The sequence below is a fragment of the Pollicipes pollicipes genome, unplaced genomic scaffold (assembly GCF_011947565.3).
Source record: "Pollicipes pollicipes isolate AB1234 unplaced genomic scaffold, Ppol_2.1 Scaffold_6052;HRSCAF=7182_pilon_pilon_pilon, whole genome shotgun sequence".
Taxonomy (NCBI): domain Eukaryota; kingdom Metazoa; phylum Arthropoda; class Thecostraca; order Pollicipedomorpha; family Pollicipedidae; genus Pollicipes; species Pollicipes pollicipes.
Window position 1 is genome coordinate 12,635,814 of NW_023596805.1, and position 11,425 is coordinate 12,647,238.

General features: G+C 47.3%; 1 protein-coding gene across 1 annotated transcript in view; it reads left to right on the top strand.

Annotated features, from left to right (window-relative positions):
- LOC119104800 (murinoglobulin-1) overlaps positions 1 to 11,425 on the top strand; it is a 132,249-nt gene that overhangs the window by 6,801 nt on the left and 114,023 nt on the right. The gene's annotated exons all lie outside the window — the stretch shown is intronic.

An 11,425-nucleotide genomic window follows, 5' to 3' on the forward strand; every position in this document is an offset into this window, starting at 1 on the left:
GCCCATTTGCATGTGTTGCGTGTTCTGTGTTGATCTATGTAGTATGTACTGACGAGGCGTTAGAATAGTCACTCGCTGGATTTCGCCAAGGCTCGCAATAAATAATAAATAAACTACTCCCCAAACACTGCAACACGAACCGAATGTTACTCAGCTCAGCGATGTTGTTTTCAGAACGCAATATCGGTCGGCATAGCTGTAAGCATATATGGGAGTGATACGACCAGTGCCGTTTCCAGACGAAGAAAGAAATTTAAATGATTTGATTGATATCAAGGAGATCCCGCGCTTTGGAGCTATATTTATGCCGCTAGATGAATAATTGATTGCATTAGGCGACGTCAAGGGCCATCTGTTCCAAGAATCGCACTTTTGCAGGCTGCATTCCCATGGTTACGAAACCTTTACGAAACCTCACGAAACCTTACGAAAACGAAACCACTTGCCGGCATGAAATTTAAATAGTCATGCATCTTGTTGAATTTGAAGACATTTGTATGCATTTGTATGTGTTTGAGCTGTTACTTATGATGCCTTGCTCCGTTAGCTTTACAGAATCGATCCGCCCTGCCCGATCGGCGGCCTCGTCTGGTGCTGCCCGCCGCCCACTTTGGCCGTGGATCGCCGAGCAGTGTCCCTTGGAAACGTCACTGCTCTGACACCAGAAATGCTTACGACACGTCGTTGGTGCGAAAACACGCGCAATGAATGCGCCAGAGGCTGCTGGAAATCTGGGCGCGTTCGGACGGCGTACCACGGAGACATCGTCATAAAGCTCTAAAGGAGGTCGCACCCCCTCGCCCCATCAGGGCGCGGGAAAGGACTTGCCATTAGCCCCATTTAGGCCCAAAATCTATGATTTTTCACAGTTTTCACCTGCTTTTATCCCGAAGACGGAAAGGCTACGTAAGTTGTTCAGTGCATTAGCGACGAACAACTGCGACTTGTTGTTTCATAAAAATCCTGACAAATCGAGAAGGATCATCGGCAGGTAATTTTGAATTCACTTCGGCTATTGTTTCGATAAAGACCTGTTGCCGAAATATCAACCCAACTATATCTCCGTTCCCCAGTTTTGTTTTTCCCCGAGAAATAAGGCTAATACTGCTGCCTTACCTATGCGAAGACAGAAAGACCTCAAAGACAAACTTTCTTTTCGAAGACACCGGGCTCTGAATGGTTCAGCGTTAAGCCCCGGTAAGATTGTTCTCCAGTGTGGTTATCTCATTGATAAGGCCACAGAGGGCAGGCTCGAACCGTCAACCTGCCATCCACGCTGACACACGCTGACACACGCTGACACACGCTGACACACGCTGACACACCGTGACACTAACCGACGGCGCCACCGAGACGGCCGTGAGCGGACAGGGGGTCTTAGCGCCGTGCCGTGGCTCACACCACGGGCACGGAGCGGGAGTGCACAGCCTGTACAAACACAGCGCTTACACCGTGTTGCCACCAGCCAAGATGTGTGGGTTCGCACGCACGAAATACCTGGCAATGTTGCGTACAGCCATTTCTGGCACTAACACCGGCTTTCAGTGTGATCAGCGTTAGTTGGTATCGCCTGGTTACAGCAAGGCGGCGTCGACTTTGCAATGCCGAACACTGCTCCCGCACAGCTGGGCACTGGGTGGGAGATGGCTATCCGTACGGTGGCAGCCAGCTCTTGCGCCTCTAGTGCGCGGTATGTGATCAATACAGTGGAAGCGCATGCAACTGGAACTAACAGCGCCACAACGACAAGATCATAAGGAGATCGGAGATGGGCGGGTCGGCCGGCGGGCATGTCGTAACAATACAGGCCATAAGCCCTAAATCATGCGCAATGTCGTGTCCATGTTCGACTTCATTACGCAATGACATAACTAACCTTCAGCTTCAAAGGAACTACCGCCATCCACAACGAACACTTCGCACCAGTCTTATTTGCCCTGCGCTTGCTTGAACGTTTGTACCTTGTGAGGCAGGTGTGCTCGAGCATTTCTTTGCCGAATGCAAATGGGCAGTTGAGTCAGGAAACAACGGTTATATCCGGAGAGATTTTTAAGGAACCGAAGGTGTGTTCGTTCCCCGCTAAACACCTGCAGACTGAACGCTCGAACCGTCTGCCCCATCACTCGTGACAGCACGCCGTCAGAAACAAATTTGAGGACAAAAAAAGTTTCTGCATTCTACGGCGCAGTTCTCTGTCCAAAAACGTCATCCACTGAATACTGTTGCAGGCTAAGGTGGAGTCATCGACAGCTTTTCGATTACACTGGGCCCTTTTCAAGGATTCTTAAATGCCTTGGGATTCATCTTAATAATCACCTACAAGAACATAATTTTTACATTCCTTCCACTTTCCAAGTCCCACTTCCCTCAAGGTGTCCAGCCAGTAGCATGCACAATTGCCATGAGTAACAATAGCACGTGGTATGTGTCTACATGTGTGCCCTGAGGAACAATAGCACGTGGTGTGTGACTTTATGTGTGCCCGCGGTGGTGCGGCCAAACACATTTCAATATGTTCCTTACCAAAATCAACTGCACGTACCTTCCACAGAGCAATTAATTTTTGTAAAGATCGGGTTGGTGGAGGCGAGTTCATGGATCATTTCATGAGTTCATCCATTTCCAGACACTAATCTTAACCCGACTCAACACCTTAAGCTGCATTGGTCACCGGCGGAGACCAATCCGTTCGGGAAAAAACACTTCATGCTCCCTTGCATCATGATGTTTCCTTGATCTTTCAGGTGTTTTTCAAGGCTTTCACGCTGGTGACACTGGTTCAAACAGACAAGCCCAAGTACCGTCCAGGGGATAAAGTCCTGATCCGTGTCATATCCCTGCGATATGACCTCACACCTCTCATCGAAAACGTGAGCTGTCGAACATCGAGCGCTTTCGCTGCCGAACGCTTTAAGTGGAAGGTTTTTTTCTCTCACGTTGGGCTTCTGGCTATGTCCAGAGATCGTTGCTGAATTACAGCGATTATTGTTACGGAATACAGACAGATGGGGATGCTAGGCTGTTAATTCCTACCAAGCGTATTCAATGGTGATAGGTGCTGACAACATGAAGCTCCATCTAGAGTTTCGTTCAGGTTTCGATGCCTTCTTCGGATTGTACTTGTGCTGACAAGGACCACACTTCAACACTGAATAGTTCAGCCCTAGCTGCTGCTGCGCTGCTGCTGCGCTGAGTTGTACAGCTTAAGCTACGTGCCGGCCGTTTTTATTTCTAACACGGCCATCGCTCCTCAGATTCCGGAGGTGTGGGTGACCACCGCAGATGATATTCGCATTGCCCAGTGGAGAGACATCAAGACCACTGGAGGACTGATCCAGTTGGAGGTGCAGCTGACCGAGGAGCCGCCCCTGGTAAGGTCACATGAAGGCCAGGAGTTTGCCATGCTGCGGCCGTACCCACCCCCCCCCCCCCCTCGGTAAAATCAGACTCTGATCGAGGAATCGTCCGTGGTGAAGTCATACCCCTCCGCTCCCCTCGGTGAAATCCCACTCTGCCCGAGGAATCGTCCGTGGTGAAGTCAATCATCCATCTGTTGTCATCCTTCTAAGGGCCATGGGAACATCCCTCGAAAAGAGGCGTCACTGAGACCAAAAGCTGCCCACATCTGGCCGAACACTGCTGAAAGCGTTGCAGTAGCCCATGCCACTGACTTCCAGGGCAGCTGGGAGATCCATGTGAGGACCTATGATGGGGGAAGAGAAACACATAGTTTCGTTGTGGAGGAGTACGTACTACCCACATTCGAGATCGATGTCAAACGTCCGACCAACGTACTCGATGGACAGAAGACCATCACCGTCGACGTCTGCGCCAAGTAAGCTCCGATTGGCGAGGGTTCGCGCTCCGTCTCATGACGCAATTTTTCAAAAGCGAGACTAGATGCGTAGAGAGCATTATTGTGCCATACTAGATCCGATATGCCATACACTGTGCTCTGTGTCCATACAAGATTGCATAATCAAGCTGCTCAAGGGATCTACTGTATGTCGGGTCACGGCAGCCACAGCTGAAGCAGTTGAAGGTTAAATAAGCCCAACATTCAAAAATTGCCGTCTGTCAGCAATCACTCGGCGCATAAAAATCACAGTTCAGCATCAAAAGGCAACGATACCTTTTAGCGGCAAATGACAGTATCAAACGAAGTAGCACATGAAGTATGCACGGTGCTGTGTCACAGGTGTTCAGTTGTTGGGTCAAACGTGATTTAACACGCGCTGGGAGTGGGGGTGGGAGTCAAATAGACCTTCTCCCAAAGGTTTTTCCAGAATGGTTTCCGAACAGCGTGACGAACCGCGCCCAATTTTGCATAGCTGTAGGCAACTGAATAGTGTATCGTTTGACATAAAACATTTAGATATACCTTGTAAGGTCGCTGACCTATGGTAGGACAAAGTCAGGTAATGGTTCCTGCGAAGGCAATTTCTAGGGAATCGTCCAATTTGATACAACAACGGAGTGTTTGACGAATCCATACATCCCTGAGATGCTTTCTTAGGGACCATAAATATTGAATGACCAAATAACGTGACCTAAGGTCACGTATGAAGGTCAGACCAAGGTCGCAACCAACCTGATTTATTACTCTAGGACTTGCTGTATGGGATAGTTTGTGGTACTCATTTCGAATTTATTGACAGCAGGAACCGCATTGTATATCTTCTATCGACTTCCTTGGAGTCAGAACAGGTCATTGACCTAAGACGACCTGGGTTGACATTTTGTTTTAGGAACGTACTGCGTAGCGTAATATTTGTCGCTTATTGAAATGCAAAACTCAGAGCGGTCTTGTATGATTTTGGTCACCTTGACCTTCAAAAGGTCAAACAAGGTCACTGACCTCAAATGGACTTGTGACCTATTGCTTAAAAACAGCTTCCTAGATTCTGAGGGCACTTTGGAGACCCATCTGGGCTTTGAGCTTGTTTGACCTTATTTGACTTGAATGTCATGACCCAGAAAGCTCAAAAGTTGATATAAGTGAGTTCACGTAAAGGTCAAGGCACCCTGTAAATTTGGTGTCTCTAGCTTTCTTAGTTCCCGAGATCTAGGGGGGGGGGCGGGTCAAATTGACCCCCCATCCGAGCGGAGGGCATTTAGCCGGCCACCCCTGCGTGTGTTAATTGAGCCTGGCTCAACTACATGTAACATACGATAATTTAGGAATATCCGTGAGGCTTATTTGCATTCACAGATGTGTCATGTATGGACGACGTCTTTGTATCTTTAAAAAGTTTTCGCTCTTGGTGAGATTACTTGGAGCTATAAGTTTTTTTCTGTGGGGAGGAGCATACTGGGCTTACATTGCCGTGTCAGCAAATAAGTTTGAAGAATAATCGCTATCAACTTTTAACCACTTTGCTGTTTGAAAAAACCCAGAATGATGGCCAACTTTGCTACCGATTTCCATTGTTCGTTTTGACCTATGCGAAGGCATTCGAGTGCTATTTATTCTGCTGTTTTACTTTGAGTCAGACCGCCACGTTGCGGACAAGGGGGCGCTGATAACAGCTTGCTGTTAGAGCCGCACCATAACACAGCCTTGAAATCTGGCCTGTTCCGCTTTGCTCGGATGCTTGGCAGGGATCATGACATTACATGTCAATTGCGGATGTTTCCTCGAGCAGCCGTTTATCCCATTGTTGCAACGAGAGTCGGCAGGCTGTCTCGTGTTGGTCGTGCACCTGATCTCAGCAACCCGGCAGGGCAATCCCAGTCGAACGGACATTGTTGCCCCCAATTCTAAAGGATTTCACAATGGGGTTATGCGTCAAAAAACTCGAGAAATACATAAATATTTGCTTGCGATGTAATTGTGTGCCAAACACTCTGGCGAGGGGCAAATTGCTATCATGCATTCTCAGGTGCACTCAATACCTAAGCCAGGTTTATTCAACTAGGAACATGTTTACCTTATGAAACGAGAGGCCAGATATTTTCCCTCAGTCCAGGCCTAAAGACCACCCAAAGTCTGGGGTGACACGGGTGTCATGCCGGCCTAGCGATCAGCCGCATAGAGTGATCGAGGGTATTTGGTGTTGGATGCTCCGTTATTGTTTACATGGGTGTTGTGTGGCGGAAGGTTGACTTTGAGGATCGCATGGATTTTATTCGGATAACTTGAAACAATACATTTAAGATTGTTTTGAAATAATATAATTAAAGATCATTCATCGTGGATCATGTTTAGGCATGCATGATCTGTAAGTACTCCACCTATGGATAGGGACACGACCATTATAGAAGGGTTTGTTTCGTGGCGTTTGCGTTAAACCCGTCGTGACCTAGAAACCGGAAATTTTCGGTAGGAAGAGATGTGGTGCCATACCTGCTCATAAAAACATGGTCTTGCACACACCGAGCCAACCGCACTTTAACGAAATGGTCCTTCATAAACATGCCTTTACAGGTTGCAAAGATGCTGTAGCCGAAAGTTGATGAAAGTGGCTGCGTTTTGTAACATAGCCACTTGCAATTTTCGTCGACGGATTGCGGCAAGAAATTTCTTAGAGCACCTAAAAAATGTCAAAGCCTATTTTCTAACGGCACAGCCATAATCAGTTATTTTCAGCTAGCAGTGTTTTGCGGATATTCAAAAACACATTTTAAAGCACAAAGCACATTTTAAACGCATATTAGAATGATGATTTGTTGGCTCTAAGCAAGTTGATTTTTGTACAGGAATTTATGCCGCCGAATGTCTTTCTTCAAACTTTTCAAATGTGTTTTCTCAAAAATTCGGTATCATGTCTGACGTAAACACAACAAAATAGCCATGTATCCTGGCTGGTTCCTTCTTAATAGATATACATTACGTGCAGGGCTTACCCGACACATGATCGTTGATGAATGCTCCTGGTATCAACCTATCCTCAAAACCCCATCCCTTTCCTTCATCCGACACCGGTGTAACAGATAATGACTAAGCCCTGCATCCAACGCCCTCAACCGATCAGCGCTATTGCCAGGCGTGAGGCAATCCCAAATGTTGAGCAAACTATACGCATGGACTGAACAAACAATCATGTGGGAAGAGACATGGGTTTTGCTGAGTTTAATGAACGTCTTTTGACAATCAAACGTCAAATAAATGCGCGAAAACAAAAGCTTCTTTCTCGAGCTGTCTAGCATATATCACATGTTTTTAATTTTGCTAAGTGTGATGAGCATCCTTTGACAAATTAACGGCAAGGAAATTGCCCGAAAACGAACATTTTTTCTCGAACTATCTAACGTATGCGTGTTGTATGCTGAGCTGCAGCACACCAGCTGTAGCACAAGTTTCTCATGCTGTAACCGCACGGTGGAGACTGTGGCAACGAACGAACACCCCAGTATTGATAACCTAAAATTTGTGACAAATGTAAGACATGTGAGCATGCACCCACCTTCCACCCGCTGCATTAGCATACAAGCTCAGAACTTTCCACACGCCATGCAACTGGTTGTTTTCGCAGGTAGGTGTCACAGCGTCAATGTACCATATTTGTCAGTGTGTTAACACTGTAGCTTTTACATCTGACCTTAGGTCAACGTAATTTGCTCACTCAACTGCTGTGTTGCCTATGAAAGCAACTCAGAGATGCATGGCTTCGTCTAACACTCCGTTGTTAGATCAGATTGAGAGATTGCCTAGAAATTGCCTTCGCTGAAACCATGGCCCGAATTTGACCTGCCATAGGCCCTTACAAGGTGCACTTAAATTTTTGACGGCAAACGAGCCGCTATTTAATTGTCTACAGTTATGTAAAATTTGCCACGCTACGCCGCTCGGAAATCATTCTGGAAAAACCTTCGACGGGGTCTATTTGACCTTCCCCCCCCCCCCCCCACCCGAGCGCGTGTTAAAGTGAGCAACGTGAACTGATCATGGCTGACGAATCTAATACACAGCCAAAAGGCATAATGAGACGCGTAACGAGGGTCCAATGACGGACACATATAGCAAAATAACGAGGACGTACAATAACATAACGAGCACATTTGTGTGCCTCCTCTAACCTCAGGTCACCCATCGACCTTGCGCCCTCAAAGCGCCGAAATGTCCAGCACCTCTCAAAACCATATGTCAGATTCGGTGGCGAAATTTGCCTGAAGTGCATGGACTGTTTCTGTTGTGCCTTTACCATTTGCAATGCAGCCAGGCTGTACCGCAGGATTGGCGCTGGCTTCTTACGTTTCGAGCAAACTCGGTTTTTATGACCACCGTATGGATCCGCGCAGTAATGTTAAGTACTGAAAACTGGAAAACCCCTCCAACTCAATTTACAGTGAGCACGTCTGTGAATCTGGAACATTTCCAAAGAGCTCGGTTTGATCTCCAGATGGGCTTGCGCAATGTCTTTCGCAGCAACGTGTTCCAATGCTGTGGCCAAGGCTGATGACCGGTTTCGTAGAATGACAGTATGGTTGGTATCCGATCTTACATGTTGTCAAATGTTGTCTTCGAATGGTTTCACAACGCAAGATCCCCGAATTAGCACATCACGAGATGACGTACGCTGACCCTGTCTACCTCAGGTACACCTTCGGCCAGCCACTGATCGAAGCCACTGTGACGGTGAACGTGACTGGAGGATTCGGCTTGGAATACGTCAGTGACACTCTCACGGTGAGTCGATCGCAGGCCAGGGCCGTGCCACTCTAAGTGTCAGTGACACTCTCACGTTGAGTCGATCGCAGGCCAGGGCCGTGCCACTCAAGCGTCAGTGACACTTTAACATGGTGTCAGAGTTACGGGATTCAGACCGTGGCGTCTTGGACAGTGTCATGAACACGTCGCCGGGGACAGACAGGAGGTAGCTCTAATTAGCCTGGTCAAGAAACAAATATATAATAACTGGCGCGGTATGCATTGTTGCTGGATGCTGTCCCAGACTTAAAAATGTGTCAAATTTTGGCCTAAGACCCATTCGCACGAAAAAGTACTACACGGAGGAAAACAAGAACACATAAAAACGAACCATAGGACCTTTTCGTTTTTGGAAAGATGAGAACCACAATAAAATATGTGCCGTAATCTAACGTTCACCGGCCACGGCACTATGGACACATTGCTGCAGATTTCATCCTGTCAACTACCTTGGTTATTATTTTACAGAGGCTTCCCATCGACGGGATTTTTGTGAGAAAAAAAACTGGAAACGTTCGGCGCCTGACTGCCGCGATTACCGTCCTATGACAACCTATCTCCTCCGCCGTCACGTGTCAAACATGTGTCGAACACGTGTCAAACACGTGACCACCGCATCGGTCAGCGTTTTGCGCACCAAGCGTGCAGTCCTGTGCGGGTGTTTACATACGATGCACGCTAGCATGTTTCTTCGTTACAGACGGACGAGACGGGCTGCGCATCCTCGGATCTGATTGTGGGTGACCTGTTCCAAGAGTTTGACCCTCCACGTGTAAGTAAATCTCGTACAGTTGGGCTACTTTGGGACCGTGATAGTCAAGGAACAAAACCCCGACAAAAATGCGTGGCCCGTGAGTCAGTGACGTGTAGAAGTGCGATTTTCTTTCCTTAATCTGTAGGTCGCATTGAATGATGATAATGACGCTTCTATCATTATATATATATATATATATATATATATATATATACATATATATACATATAGGTGTACTACCGTTGACCACTGAAAATATCAGCGGTTACTCGATCTTGCGTATTAAGCGCTTGCCTTCTGAGCTGTGCTTGTTAAGAGCAAACGCAAATCTCATTGCGAGAAAAATCCAAGCGAATCACGCTCCTGACTCGTTTATTATCTTTCGTCGACTTTTCGTTAATCTTTAAGCATTCTCATGATATATAGCTTGCAATCACACTTATCACACAGAATGATGTTGGGCAAGACCAAGCATGGCTTTCGGTTGATTGATGAAACTACAGGTTAGCTGAATATACACACTGTAGTTTTGAGGCTAAGGCCAAAACGCCAGCGTAATTCCTTTCATTTTTCACGGACATGAATGACGTGCTAGGTATCCACAGATAATGACTTCAAAGGAAAAAAATTACTCATAGAAGCTCATGTCCAACAGCGAAATCGGCTCACACCGAAACTGTTTTACTCAGGTACGCTTTCTTGGCATATAAGGTCTTATACTGGGTCCCTACTTGGTCCCTTCGTGAGAGACTAGAGTTCCCCGCGTGGACTCGTCTGCTGATAGCTGGGTACATGTCGCGTATGTACATGTCGCTTATGTACATGTCGCGTATGTTTACGGCCTCGGGCGCATCTAGCCGTCGCACGGCATCTGTCTACGCTAGTGGTGGTATGTACCAGTTATTGTCTGGCGAGTCGCTGGTCAAAGTGGGATTTTGCATGTGTTTTTGGGCAGGTAGTGGTGGCATCTACCATTTTTGTCCGGTGAGTCGCTGTTCATAGTGGGATTTTGCACGTGCTTTTTGGCCGCTGTTAATTATGTGCATTGTGATGCGTCCGCTGAGTGGGCTGGTCACTAACCCAACATAGTTATGTACAGTTCGAAGCGGACAGCCTCTGAGAGGGCACTTGTAACTGTATATTACACTGGATTGTTTCAGTAGAGATATCTCATCAGTCGGGCTCGTTTTGATGAGCACGGAACGTGCATGTCGCTAAAAGAAAATGAGTGTCCAGGAGGTCCCCTGGGTACGCTGGCCTACAGCGTCTTATCACGATTGATGAGATTATTTTTTAATCGCCGTTGGCCCATCTACCAGCTTCCCTGTAAAAGCGCTGGCGTAGGATAGAACTGATCAAAAGTTGAGAGGACAACGGCAGCGTTGGCTTGTTTAGCCCGTGTGACATACGTCTCCGGCCATCCAGCAGTTGTCTGGGTGTCTGTTGCTCTGGCAACATCTCAGCCTAGCGGCAGTAATCCTAGACGCGCGGTCTGGCACATCTCAAACACAAATACCTTCAGGGCTGAGGTGTCCAACCTGACATTTTGCTATCCTCAGAAGCCGTGCTGTGCCACGTAAACAAGTGTGCATCAACGACGGGCTATTTAGACTACAGCTATCTACATTAAAGTGTTCTGTACGACCTGCTGGATGGTTTAGATGGAGTGTGCAGTTGCTGGACGCAAAAATCGTTGGATTGGACGATGTATTGGATACAGTTTGTAGTTGGTGCGTATTTTTTTACATGGTACGTGTGCATTTTACTCTGTTCGCTTACTAACTTTTCTGTGATCTGCTCGGCTCAAGGCCACCATTAACGTCACTGTGGAGGAGTTCGGCACGGGTCTCAGCCAATCAGAGACGAGTTCACTGCCCAAGAGACGTCAGATCCGCCTCAGCCTCCGTTCCAGACAACACGCAGCTGTTCATCAAGCCCGGCCTGCCCTACTACGGCCGGGTCAGTTCGTATTTGTGTGTTTGTACGAAGCTGCGCTGACGAAGAACAGGAGTCTTGCTGCC